At 40.7% G+C, this 15,262-nt stretch overlaps 1 protein-coding gene across 1 annotated transcript in view; it reads left to right on the top strand.

The window, feature by feature from the left end:
* The window catches only part of T265_04153 (hypothetical protein), a gene marked incomplete at both ends in the record, with an annotated part of 44,148 nt that extends 29,587 nt beyond the window's left edge, over positions 1 to 14,561 (top strand). The window contains 4 exons of the mRNA XM_009168823.1: positions 3,458 to 3,529; positions 10,551 to 11,006; positions 13,880 to 13,918; positions 14,116 to 14,561. The remainder of the gene's footprint in view (positions 1 to 3,457; positions 3,530 to 10,550; positions 11,007 to 13,879; positions 13,919 to 14,115) is intronic.
* Between the last annotated feature and the right edge of the window lie 701 nt (positions 14,562 to 15,262).

Genomic DNA, 15,262 nt, shown 5'->3' on the forward strand with positions numbered 1-15,262 from the left:
CAGATCAAGAAAAACGACCATTGTTGGTTGCTGGATGCAGTGTCGCTGTTCCAGGATCTGTCGGAGGGTGAAGATATGATTGATGCAACCAACCTCTTGCAGGACGGAACCCAGCTCGGTTTTCACGGATCTGCCTCCCTCTGTGTTCAGTCAACCTTCGAAGGATAAGGCCAGCCAGAGAGCACCTTCGATACCACAGCTAAAAAGGCTGATGCACGGTGGTTTCCAAATAGCGCCCGCGTGCCCTTTTTGAAGATGCCGATAACCGTTGACACGCTCCATTCTGCAGGGACTTTCTATTCATCCCATATAGCACCAATAAGCTTTGTCAGGTGGGTCATCAGGGAATTTCCGCCTTCTTTGAAGAGGGCTGGATAAAGATCGTCCGGTTCTGGTGCCTTTTCACGTTTCAATACGGCTAGTTCGTACCTTATTTCGTCTTCCGAAGGGCGATCAAGGTTTACATTCCATTTGCCCGTATGCATTACCTTCACTGGCTCTGTTGCAGGAGGCCAGTTGAACTGCTGTTCGAAGTGTTCGGCCCATCTCTCCAGTCGGCGTGTTTGGGAGTGAATTAATGAGACATCATTTTCACTTTCGTTTCGCTGACCGGTCAATCGAGTCAGTTGATAAAGGGCACTACTGCTTCCCGTGGCAATAGCCTTCTTCATCTCCCGAGCTTTCGATATCCACCAGAGCTCTCGGTCTTTCCTTAGACTCTTCACTATTTGGCGTTTGAGGGATTTGCGTGCGCCGTCGTACTCGTTGTCTGCTGGTATGGCTTTCCTGGCATCAATCATGGATAACGACCTCGACGAATTCCAGTGGTCCTGTGGTCGAATTGGAGAAGTAGGACAGGCAGCACTGAACACCGCTAGCATAGCTCCTTTCACATTTTACCACGCTTAATCCACATGCTCACTGCCACCACAGTATTGTTTTACTGTGGAGAGTTGTTGGGCTAGCTCAGATCGATACTGTTGAGCTGTTCGAAGATAGTGTTTAGATCACAATGAGTAGCTTGGAATCCCTCCGTGTCAGTTGAATAGGCGGTTGACACATGCTCACTCAATGGTTTGTGCTTAGATACATCAAGGAATAATTTAACTAGCTGTCCGCAGTTGCAACCCGCGTAGATGTCCAATCGAACAGTCTCTCAAAGCGCGATCACACACGAGTCAACATACATACAGACAATAACTGTTTATTTCCTCTATCGTGATTCTGAGTATTCCGCTTCCGAATCGACTAACAGTGGTAGATGCTTTGAGTTACTAAAGGAATTCTACTAAGAATAATGTTAATCCGCCAGTCATGTCCGTAAAATCGGGTCGACAGAACCCTAAGAACTCTAAGATCTGAACAGGAAAGATTTATCCCAGTCAAATTAAGTGTGGTTGCTTTAGGAAAGAGGGCTAATGGGCTAATGGCTGCGTGTGAATTCCAAAAAAACTGTGAGTTACAATTTTATGGTATCCATTGGGTAACTGTTTTCGTCTTCCACCGTTGAGCTGCGCTACACGGGCGACTGCTGTTTTCGGGTGTACCAACACTCCCAAAGCATCACGTATTTCTAAGCCTTTTGAAAGTTCACCAGTCTAAATCAGAAGTGTTGTGCGCAAACAGCTTATTCTGGCTTCTCTGTACGCCAACATCTAAAACGCTGCCAAACGCGAGATTCTTTGAGAAGCTGGCATTCCTGAATGACACTGTGTACTGGCAACATATCATTACATTCTGGATAACTTCAGAAGAAATGTAATAGAGTATGTTGTTAGAATTCAGTGTACCCCCTGACTTCATCATCTGAATTTGATACACAAGTCAGCAGACAAGCCACTATTGTACACCACTATTGCGCAAGTGGTATTGTTTTCTAGGGTGTACGGGTGTACACGCGTATGCATGTCCGCATCATCACCAAATAATATTTGCTTACCCGATCACCTAATGAAAGTTTTTTTTGAAGTAAATGTGTAAGACTTTTTGCTGCATGCGAAGGAAAACTTATTTCCATTGATTTTAACAGACATCGTTTACATAAGAGGCTGAGATCAGGCGTTGTGACAATCACAAGTACCAGGCAGATTCCTCACTTGTCGTCAAATGTCATATCAACGGGGCGCTGGCAACCCTTATCATATTACGGCTGCGCTTACAATTGGGGGTAGTGAAAAGCCAAGATAAATACCTTTACGCTCATGACCACACAAGTTGAGACTGTTGATTCCCATGCAAATTTATCGCCAAATGATAATGTAAACCAATGTACGTCGTGTTTGAACTAAAGTTAGTCTCACATATAAAACTTCGGACACATTCCTTAGTAAATTATGGGCCTATATAAGCTTTGAAATAATATACGGAGCATCGATGAGCAAAAATATTCGTACCAAGCATTAGAACTAGCGCAGCTGCACAACAGTGAGATATAATCAGGAAGTGGAGCATAGTTTTCCAAAATCGCAATGATGAAACTCACTTTTAACGGTGAGCGATCACCGCAATCTCGAATGTAATGGCCTTGAATGGATGGCATCATGGTGTCTCATCTGTTAGCAAACCTGCAATACTCGCGTTTTCAAATGCACTGCACGAAAAGCCACATCCCGTTGACCCATACCATTGACGTTGTGTTAGTTTTGTTGGCGCTTCAGGGGGTAGTTTGTTTTTTACTTTTTAAATTTGGCTGTCGTGGCTGAAGATCAGTCACGTTAAGTTAAACGATCGTAAATTAGGGGAAAAGTTGAAGTTGTCAAGTCACTTTGCCTCATATTCGAACTTACTAATTAGGACAATAATTACCTTGAAAAGTGTTTAGGAGTTTAACTGTGCCCATGTGATCCAGATCGTTCTTTATACCGGCACCAAACATTCGTTTGGAAAACGACAGTGTCGGTTGAAAATTCATTCATCTAACATGTATGTCATTAGCCGCAATAAGGGCACTCTGCATAAGGCACTGGTTTCGAAAATAAAAGTACTCTATATTTAATAATTTATTGGCAAATGGGAACATTCTTATTATCCCCTTTCGAATAACAGGCAAAGGACATTACTCACGGTTAGCACCTCTAATGTGTACGCTTTTATGGTGTGTCTTTACGCTCAAACATGCATAGTGTGGCCTGGTGTTGTACAAAGGTGGATATGAAAACACTCGGATATAAACTACGGCACAGTAAAAACATAGAGAATGAAGAATGAATAACGGGGTCCTCAGCATTCATCTTAGTTCGTCACTACGGCTGTAGATACTTTGGTTAAACACCAAAATGTTCATTCGTTTTTAGTAATAAACTGTTTGGTAGGAGCCCTGAACTGTAGAGTTTATCCCTTTTAATGAGAGGGATTGCATCCTTGGAGGTTTTTCATATTTTATTGGGAATTTATGTCTTAAGTTTTCGATTCTTTACTGGATGGCTGCATCAGCTTACAAAACTGTTTCAATTTTCAGCCGAACCTGAACTGAGAGACAGATACCAAGTTGATGTTCCTGCGAAGGACAAATTACTTGGACGTAAACAAAGTGAGATCACCTTATGTATTGATGTATTTGTTTGATCACCTTATTTTTCTGACTGACAAGGTGTATCAAATGGTCTTCTTTCCACATTGGTGATTAAAAGGGAACAGATTATGGAATAGAGGCAAACGCAATGGCGCACTTGATAGCAAGTCCGGTTGCCACTAAATAAAGAACGCAAGCACTGAACGAATTCACTAATCTCAGACTGACCAACCCGTGTACCACATCCATCATTATGTGACCCACGATTATGCTCCACCTTATGGTCGCATTTGGAGGGTACCTGGGAGAATCAACCCAGTTTCCAGGCATTACCTGCCTCCAGAAATTGTTTGTTATACGGAAATATCCCTATTTTAGCGCTGCCATTTTCTGTTATTCATATTCCATTCACAAACTGAACTGCTCTACTTTTCTTTTTGCCTGAAGTATCAACGCGATCAATTATGTCAGGGCGAAAACTAAAGCCTTTCAACGACTAATTTCTAGTCTGACCTTCTTTTTTCCCAGTTCTGTAAAAATTCGATGAATGAAATACCTGAAATCAGTACATACTCACGCAATTTGTCCACTGGGGCTAGATTTTGCCACAGATCAGGACTAGATACTTTTACTGCCGTCTTTTCTTGAAATTTTTCTGTATCAGTTCCACAGTCACAACATTAGAGTGTAAACACACCTGTCTGATCGAACGGGATGATTCACATTTATGCGGAGCGCGCTAGTGAAAAAGGTAAGATGTCAGTTTAGCCTATCGTGTGTAATTTCCGGCAATCTCAGCAACCACTTGCATTGTTACGGGTGAAATTTGAATACAGCAATTCTCCTAACTGTAGGGACTCACGGAGTAACTACGCTTAGAGGAGGAGTGGGATGTACACACCGATACGTTGAATGCTAAAAACAGTCGTGCATCATGGGTCGGTCGCAGAGGTCACTGGCTTCTGGGATTGAATTAAGTTATTATTCAGTTGAATTTAGAAGGTGAATATCTTTTGAAGGACAGCCTACTTTTGCCTACTTTTGGTTTGGATAGAATATATGACTGACGGAAACACAGGAACTGCATCCGCCTGGTTACCTTAAAAATAGCGAAATTGGTCGTCAGCTATCGAAGGTTTCCCAGTAAACTTATGATTTGCCCGTAATGCTCCGACAGTATTTGACTCAGACTGTTCTTGTCACTGAGTTCAAATCGACTCTACTACTAAGAGGCTGAAATGCCGGTTTACTTCATCCGCTTATGGAAGACTTGTATGCTTGTCCGACTGAGATAGCAGATAATGTTTATCTCGTGCCTCTGAATCATCACCAGAATTCGACGCTCAACTACGAAAATGTTTTCTTAATCGTTTTGTATTAATCAACAAACTAGAATTTGCATAAATTTTTTTTTCAATGCCAAGGCTGAGTAAATAACGTTTCATACATATTTGATGAAACGTGCAGCCGAGTGCGATACTTTGTATTGCGTTATTTCGTGTTCACGTGTACCTGGGCAATTCGCCAAATAATGATACCGACATGTGCCATGTGCTCGCCGTTTACATCATCTCGGTTGGGGACAACATGATGTATTCCTACTCCTATTCGTGTAAAGAAAAATATACACATAGGTGACGTTGTTATTTTCCTTTTTGTAAAGCTTTAATTTTTGTGCATTTTGGAATCTTTCTTAACCAGTGAAATAACGACCGAGGCTGAGGAATCTGCCGGGGAAGTATCTGTGATACAAATGTGATTGTAGACAAAACAGAAGAGTCAATCTTCACTGCAGAAGGTCTTGAAGAAGAAGAGCATCAGGATCTGAGACATTAAGATTCAGTGCATCGTATGTCAATCGCAGCTTCGTTACAGGCATCTGTATACCCTTCTTTGAGTCGAATTCACTATTCCGACATACTACTCACTAATGATGGTCACCGCTTTACAGTGTTGCAAGGATTTATTTTGCCAAGCGTTGCGGGACAGTGTGTACCTTGGCAAGTTTGGCGTTTACCCCCTTGGTTTGCTGGAAACAAGCACCAGCAGTGGGAGCTCCTGTACATGAGGTGCCAACTTTGATTTCCGGATGCGTAATGGTTAGAACCGAGGGGAAACCTGAAAGAAAACAAACACAACCCTAAAGGTGAATGGATTCTTATTTAGATTGCTAGCTGGATAGGAACAAAAGACAAGAAGAAATATCGACTTTAAATTACCAAATTTCACATCAGAAGCAAGCCGTATGTGCCCTATAAGAAGTATAATTCCCCAACTTAATGGAAGCCGCAACATAAGAACTTGCCACCCAGAGGACCCATTGGTGCGTAATCAATTAATGTGATTTCCAAGAATTGGAGAATGAGTAGCGCTATGTGCTGCCCAGGTTAGATCTGGTGATGTTAATAATCAGCTGCTCTTGTTTGAAGGTCGAGTATCCAATCGGTGACGGGAAATGTGGGTTTCAGGCTTTTTTCGCTTCTTCAGGTGCGCGCTGCTGATTATTTTCAGTAAGGATGAAAGAGCTGTACAATGCTTCTCGGCAGGATGACTACTCAAATGAAAATTACCCAATTTCCCTCACAATAAGTCAAACGAAAAAGCGAAGGTCTTTTCATTGACAGCCTGCTAGATTGTGACCAAGGTTAAGGATGATTTAATCAATTTGCGAGCTCGTCCAGGTGAACTAAATTTAACGTTCAAATAAATACAGTTCATATGACGACTTGGCTTTGGAATTCCAAAAATCTTCATATATGTGGAGTTTTCAACTCACATTTACATAAAAACTTCAAATTGCGCCAAGACGATCTCACATGGATTTTAGTTGTAACTAATTCTATGCCCAGACTAACTAAAGACCGACGATATGTCCAGAAAAGTGGAAGAGTAAAGCTTATTGAACACCCGATGCTCAGGTAGAGTTAACCGCAGATTAGTTTAGATTCCTCCTAGGGGGCAATTTATAACACAAAAGCAGTTAACATACAGAAATCGAATGAAAAATGTACATCACATTTCACGATATAATAATCAGTGTTTTGTACCCGATATTTAAAATACTGTTTGCTTGCGTCGTCTGTTAGTTTAGTTTATTTATGAATCGGATAAAAATTTTCATAAAATAAGACTGCTGCAAAGCCGAAAGCATTTTTCATTTACAACTGTCTTCCTTGACGACCAATTTTTGTTAAACACGTCCGGTGAACCTTTTATTTCTTTTATACTGCCATGACGAACTATGTTTCAGCAGGTCAGACTTCAAAATATTTTCTGAAAACGTCAAGGTCGCGAGTATTCAGTACGAACAAACGTTTTCAACATATTTTTGTATAAATTAGGTAATCACTTTGGGTGAAAAGAAATGGATCTTGTTCCACCTACCAGATGGCGCCGTTTCAACATCACATTGTCATTTTTCTGTCTCAGAAAGATCAATAATGCATAACCAGATGACCTAGCGGTAGATAGTTCTGCAAAAAGGCCCCCACATAAAGGTGCATTGTTTCCATTAGGTTTCAAAATATGCTGAAGGACAGAGATGTTTTGGTAGAATGATTGATGAACCTATATGTAGGGAAGCACTTAAAAATGGATTACGTAGTGCGCCGCTATGTAGAAGGATTGCGTGACATTCTGTAAGCGAGCAGATGCAAGGGCGCCATCACTATACTTACGTTGAAGTTGTTTTCTTAGGGGGATTTGCAGAATGAGGGCGCATTTTGTCGGTCGGAATAACGGTCAACTAATACCCATGATTTTATAACAGTAAACCTCGACCACACCGAAGCGCCAACCCTCAGTCGAACCATTTTCGAAATGTATAAATTTTGCTATCTTCACTGAGGCAGCCTTATTGACAAGATTTCATCTACACCGGTTTTTTTCTGCACAACCCGCGCTCTTTTTCAGTAGCACATTTATGCACTGTTTGAACTCTGCTGTTGCTGCTTTTGGCGATTATAAATAACACGCAGATAGACCAGAGTGATTGATGTACTCGTAATTCTGCCCCCTTACTTTAACTGTGATATAAGAATATTCGGTTTACGGATTTCCAAGTTATTATGCAAGCCTGACTGTTGTGGGCTCAAGGAAAAAAGTTGGTGTATTGCATGTTATATTTCTTCGTTTGAACAGTAGTACAACTGTTATTCACTTTACAATTTTTAGGCGGTTTGCTCGCACCCCACCTTTGTGTGGTCATCTATTATGAACCACTTGGCATGCCATTACCATTTTCATATGCATTCTCCGTATGGACATTACCTAACTCTAGCAGAATTGAGACAAATAATGAAGTTGTGCGCATTAGTGATTAAAAAATATCAAGTTCTCTTAATCGCAAACTTGTTTTGAAGTAAAGTGGTAAATAAATGCTCAATTGCTGCGTTTCTTAAATATACGGTCCTTGTAATCTAAAAATGGTACAATGCGACTAACCACTAAATTATTAGTACGCATGTGCACACAATTGTCATTTGCTGATGTTTTAACCTGATTTGAGATTTGCTATTTCATTCCGGTTTTCGAGTGCCTGTTTTTCCACAGATGTATTTTGATGTTCGGATACAATGAGATTAGGAGGCTTAATTACATTTGGTTCCCAAACAAAAGAGGTCCTTCAATGGGGGTCAATGCGGTCAACATCAATATTGTCAGAGGTTGCTTTGAACACTGAATAAGGCCGCTGTTCTCGAGAGACAAAATCACATCTTCGGTCTTCAAGGCATTGTACGCATCCATCTGGGGAGCATAAAGCAGTACCTTAACCGTTTGTTGGTGTCAGAAACACGCTAAAAAATCTGGATTCATCGTGGTTGATTCTTCAGTGCAGCAAATATACTTCTCCGATATTTCATTTGGGTAAATCCTGTCACACAACTTGTAAAAGAAAACATTGAATCATGCAGACCTCAAAGATTTTCAGATGTATATGATGAGCTGACAACTTTTGCCTTTTCAAAGATGCTACCGTTTACTTAGCGACCTTTTTTTATATTATGCCAGATTTTCCGTTAATAATTTGATACATTTTTAACGCCTACAAAATCCTGTGGGTACTTGAATTAACCCACGGATGTAGCTCCTGGTGTCTCATAAATACACAAACACAGACCTGACTAAATGGTCTCTCGATTAAAATTCGGAAAGGTGAGAATAACAAAAAGTAGGGCGGCACTGCACAAAAGATCATGATTTTACATTAGCTGTCCTATAGCGACATCTATGCATAATTTATATGGAGTGGGATTGATTTTGCGCCAAATAATTTGTAATAAAAATGTCCGGTTATCACCTTCTGTGAATCTTGTGAAGTTTGACATTGTTTGTGATACCGTGTCCCGAACATGGTCACGACCATCTACTACGGTCACGTAGACCTTATTCACGTTTTGAACCAGGGGTATTTTGCAGATTTTAGCTCCGTTTATTTTAAGATCAACATTTATTCGCAACAGAAGTGTAACCTTAACGTCCAATTCGGAGGTAATGTACGCGCTAGTTTGATTAGCTGGTAGATTCCTACTCATACAAGTATGGTATATCCAACGATTGGGTTTGAGCAAACGGCCCCAATTTCGATTACTCTATTTAAGGCTGAGCTACACAGCACTTGCATTTAAGCTGAGTTGAATAGTTTATTAGTTCTCCGCGTTGTTGTGATATACAGAGAAAGTACTCCAGAGGATAAGAACATAAAAATAAGAGATTCAGCTGGGTTCCTAGTAAGTCACTTGTCGAAAACAAACTGACGCGCAAATTAATGTGCTTGTTAAAATTTGTTCATCTTGGGTTCAACTAGGACATATAGTCTATGGAAACTCAGGGACTGCTCCTTACTGATGAGTCCCGTGCAGAGCGAAAACCGATCATGGACTGTCAAAACATTTTCAGCAACGTTTTTGAGTAGTGTATTAAGTCGATAAATACACATGTTACATTTTCGAATATACTAGCTGCATTGCTGTCAAAGTTTGCAGCGAGACGGTACTACGCATTTTTATCCAACGCAAGCAACTTTTAAACGGTCGGTAATAGGGGATCTGGAAGACCTTTGGAGAGAGAAAAACTTTGGCACCCCATCATACATCGTTGTGGGTTTTTGAGAAAGTATCAAGGCGAAAAAAGCGGAGAAACATCATTGAGGAGACCAATGCTTGCGTGTGTAATGGAGTCTTTAGATGTACTTATATATCTCACATTGTTTCATTACTGTAAGAAGAACACAAAATTGTCTGCGGCTGTTAAAATTCATCCTTCGTGAAAATCTGATGCCACTCGAAAGTAAGTCCCACTGGAAAGTATCTAAGTTCTGTTTATGGATAACTATCATATATTTTTACTAATGTGTATCAAGAGCCGAAGTAATTTGAAGTCCTTCACAATGTAGTCTATTCAGTTGTCTTGTAAAACAATACATTTAAGCCCATAACCTCACAACAAGTGAGGAAAGGTATGGAATGCTATCGGTCTTAGTTTAGTATCTGTATGAAATTCAACACCGAACTTAAAGCTGATAACAATATTTGGTTTGAAATCTGTCACCCACATTGTTACTTGGTCATTCCATCATGCCTGGATGTTTGAATGAATGACTGGCAGGCAAGGCCGCATTAAAATTAAGCTCGTTTCGCTTGTTGGGTCGTTCTTTAGCAGTGTCCACCCATCCAATTGGTCCACCGTGATTAGGTAAATTCCACCATCATTTGTACGAAGGAATTCACCATGAATAGTCGGTCAGTGAACGCAGAAGTCTGCTGTTTTCTGGCCTAAGCCGCAAAGGCATTCATTCATCCTATTTGATTCGTTTCACAATATCTTCTATCCACATAGCTGAGTTAACGGCCTCACCAGAACTCTGTGTATCCCTATATATTCTAATTACCTGTGTACGATATTTTACATGCCTTCGTTTAGAACTCGAAATCCTACCGCGTATCTTTCGGGGAATGAGCCTAACATAATATGAGTTATCCCTAACCAGTTTTTCATTGATCACGTTTATACCTGTCTTTTCATTCTTTATGCGTTTTAGTTACGGTCACCGGGCCGTTACTTGTATTCTATGGAACACCCTTAGAACTTATATGTCGGGCAAGTTTTCCCACGGATGAAGCGAAACTGAACCCAAAAATTACCTTGGAATGGTACCACCGCGGAGTGAGACGACGTACTCACCCGACACGTTCTGGTGGTATATTCATCACAGAGCGCTGGATCGATTCTCACATATTAGAAAGCAGACTGCTGGTGACTTGGGCAAGTGAAGCAGATGCTGGACAGTGGATCTGCCTCGATCGATCTGTAAATTCACCTGGTCGTGGTAACATGGTCAAAGAGCAAAATAATTCGGGTTTTAGAAATGATCGAAGGGATGAGATAAACTTTTTGCCGATGAATCCAAATTTTTCCTTGATCAAGGACCAATTGTCTCCAGTTGCGCACTCCAAAGCTGATATTGAGTTTGATCGAATCGACGTGATGGTTATCGGTAAGTCAATTAATGGAATCGGGGATTTAATTTGCTAAATTCTCCGACAGAAATGTTGCAAACAATCTTAACTCTACCGGCCAAAATCACCCCTAGCAGCTACTGGCCAATAAGAGGCTGACTGTAAGTGGTGCAGTAAAGCGTCTGATACATAAATATAGGAAACTGTAAGAGAGAGAAACCTACAAAGCTCTACCTTTATAAAGAACAAAAAGCGAGAAATAAAATAAAAACGAAAATACCTTATTCTCTCACATTTAGGGATGACTATTTCAACAAGCTTGTGTACTTTATCAGGCTTCTGAACGTTTGGCGTGTGTATTGTACATGCTGCTTGTTGAATGTAAATGTGAGTGATAATCTACGAAGCTGTTTCAAGTCTGAGGATAATGACTACCTACATTGCTATACCAGACCTCAAGTACTGGAAGAGAATGTGGCAAGTAAGCGTGGAATTTAAGCCAAATTGTGGGTGTCATATTTAGACGATGTTTGCTGAAATATTTAGCATCCAGTGTTGACAACTGCGGCGGTCTGCTTTCTTTCTCGTACGAAGAATTACCTTCACGAGTTCGTTAAAACATCGAAGGAGATATTAAGAAGACTTTTGCACAAAAATAATGTTGTCAAAGAACGAACGCTGTCTGTAACCAAGTTAAATGACTGCTAGTTCTGCAGCTACTAGCTACCAAATCTGCCATATCATTAACGGCTTCTGGAAAAAAGTACAATGCACTTTGAGTTTTATTCCATTCTTGCCGAGATTTATTTTCCTGAAACCATGTTAGATTTCTCAGCAGAAAATTATGCCAGAAAATCCGTTTTTTGAACGCGTCCACTTTTCAAGTTACACACTAATGTATCATGTAGCCAGGAAGACAGTGGGTAGCACATCCTCCACGATAAATTCTAAGCGGTAATTGAACTACTAGAAACAATGTCCACAACATGTGGACATTATTGAGCGCTAACAGCACCATGTTTACCGTGACCCAGATATTGAACTTTTTCGGCAGATGGTTCACAGACACAATGGTTATATTATTCATCTTACCTAGATAATTCGGCTTTCGTTGTTCCTCGAGAGGCCACCAGTAACCAGCGCTGGATGGAATAAACCACTGATTCAAGTGATGGTGCAATCATTCGCGTGATATTCTCGCTTTCGATGTAAAATTCGGCCGCAATGACTGTCTATTTTAACTACAAAACACTGAATTGCTACAGAAATTTTTCCCTTAATAAAGCTGCAATAATTGAAGATTTCCAAAAATTTAGACAGGCCAGAATTTTCACCGGGCTGAAAGATCAGCATGTTACAGTCTACTAACTTGGACTCACAGGTCTGCGTCAAGCGCCGGATTGTGCTAAACTGAGCGGGAAACCATCCACGCAAACCTGGTCTTTAACTTGAGCAGCATTTAACCCAACTCATCTGTTAAATACTACCACGATAGGTAAAATTGAAATTCGATTCAATTCGGAACTTGGGAGACACTTGTGTTTGCTCTAGCGATGTATCTAGATTTTGGCGCCTCCTGATCGAAGACTCAACATCAACGAAACAATTCTTCGGCTATATCTGTCGGCATAAAAATGATTTTGGTGTACATTTGTCCGTATATTGAATTACTGACATTGAGTACTATCTATTATTCAAATATTACGCTTATTAGACCCGCATACCAGATGAGAAAGTTCATCCATCTGACTACCATGAGTAGAACGCAGGTATATAGTCGATCTATAGATGAAAATGATGGAAGCTCATGTGCCGTGGATGGTCGTTGATTTTTTCCTTGTTCTGGGCTGTTTGATTGCAAACGTACATTTCACTACCAACCTTAGGCGTTGCGCACCCCAACAGCGCACTGATGATGTTACCTTGATTGATGAAGAAACGTTTGGAATAAAATTACTAGCTCTGCGAACAAACCAGCGACTATAGAGTCGACCTCATAAAACAGTAAAAAGCATATCATGGTAGGATGTCATTATGGAAATACTTCATTTGAGCATATATTCGCCTGCGTACGAAGACAACCTGTGCGACATAATGGTCAACCAACAAAATATCATTATGTTGAACTTTACTGCACAAACTTCACAATAATCTGGAGGTTGGATACCACTTACTACTTTGAATTACCCCGTGCCTACAACATCAGTCTTTGTCATACTGTCTGCTTTTCTGCACTGTATAGCCAGAGAAACATACGCCCAGCTAGACGTATCCGGTATCCGAAGCCTCTGTCGAAAACTGCTGACAACGATACAGTCTACATCGATATGTCTCAAATTCGTGCAGCAGTAAATCAATTCCAGTTGAACTTACATTTTTCAACTGAAAAATGCAACACTAAGCATGAAACTGACAAGCTGTCATCGTATGATAAGAGCACAAAAGTATGGTAGGGCTAATTTTATTTGCTGCCAGCCTGGCAGCATAGTAACATGTTGATCAGCCTGTTGGTTTGAAGACGGTCGATTGAGCATCAAAACTAAAAAAAATGGGTAGCCCGGACATGAAAACTAACAGATGACGACGAAACAGTGGGGAGTTTTCATCGCTGATTCAACCTAGAATGTGAGAAATTACGTGCTCCTAAACCATAATGTTGAAATCCGTCCGTTTCTTAGCACATGATGAACAAAATAGGCATATAAAGATGCCAAAATTTGCTAACCTTTGAGCTCAGAATGCACGGGCCTGCCAAAACAGCCAGAAAAACTGGAGCGCACAAGCACGCAAGAACCGCTAATTAATCGTAATCGATGATGCCGGGGGAGAGTTGTTGTCGTTGTTGGCACTTAACCACTGAATCTAGAGACCCGCTGAAAAAAAACAATTCATTCGTTTCGCTCCACATCAGACTTACCGGACCCAACATTGGCAGTCACCGCCACTCCAGGTAAGTTTACTCAGGGCATGATGAACAAACTCGGCTGATTTAATTCATTCACACAGCATGACAAACACGGTTGCATGAGGCGCTTGTCACATTCAGATTTCTTCTGACAAATTATTACGAGTGCCAAGCCGACTTAGCATGTCATAGACCTTTATGTTTGCAAAATTTCTGAACGGTATCTTACCTTTTTATTTCAGTACCAGCTTATATGCCCATGAATGATCAGGCGCCTCAGCCGACAAAACAAAATTTAACAGCTGTTGTAGCCAGGGCAGGTTCTTTAAGGGGATCTCCACGACTTTCCCTTCGTCCAGGAAATGCAGTTCGTCGACCATCATACTTCGTACGTCTGATTTCAGTATGTACAGTTCTCACTGTGACCAATCGGTTCCTTGTTCGAACCTAGACACAGCTTATTTAGTCTTCATCAACCACTAATGAATGTTTGGCATGTACGTAGAATGTAATCTCCCCTACCCAACAGATGTGAGAAAATGCCCAATTCGCTTTCTTATGCCTTTGTACAGTAAATCCAACAGAATTACACTTGTCACTATTTTATTTTCATCTTTACCTACACCCTATATATGCTTTTCAGCATCGTAGATAAGTATTACATTTTATGTACATGAACATGTGGTGCGCATTTTGTCAGAAAATACAGTAATTGGTAAAATGGTTGGATTATACACAAAATGATGAGTTATGGTTATTGATTAGAGGTTTCACAAGGGCAAACTGGGGCGACTGAGCGTAAGATACTTTCATCCGTTTGACAGCATACTTGGCCAAACTGCAACCCCCCAAAAAATGCACCTTCAACCCAGCTGAAAGTTGGGTACTTAACTGAATATCAAAGGTGGAATACGGTCACCGAAATGAAATTTTTGTATTGTAATTGGCGTAGGACTATAAGTTATCGATGTTAGGTAACTCGCTTCAGTAAGTGAAATCAGTTTATACTTAGTGTATCGGGTGTCTAAACACCACACTATGCACTATGACTTATTCATAAGGTTGTACGTTGTTGAAATTTAAAGTCCTGTTAAATAGAGCGAAACACCTTGCCTTAAGTTACACTCGTCTCGAGTTGATACAAACTTTTAAGTAGCTCCTGTTGGTGACTTTCTGGTGCTTATTGCCAAAACGCAGTCACCGGACAACCGCGAAGCTGCTTTGGCGCCTGAATTTTAAAGTACAGACAAGCATTTGTTTGTGTAAAAGGTTTGCAGGGTATCAAATTGTTAGCTTAAAGATATTGCGATACGTCTGAATCGCATATAAGTCATGCAGGTTTTCATTTCCGCGGTAGTTACACATTCTATCCCTATGAGTGTGAGGAAT

This window comes from Opisthorchis viverrini, assembly GCF_000715545.1.
Source record: "Opisthorchis viverrini unplaced genomic scaffold opera_v5_67, whole genome shotgun sequence".
Classification (NCBI taxonomy): Eukaryota; Metazoa; Platyhelminthes; class Trematoda; order Opisthorchiida; family Opisthorchiidae; genus Opisthorchis; species Opisthorchis viverrini.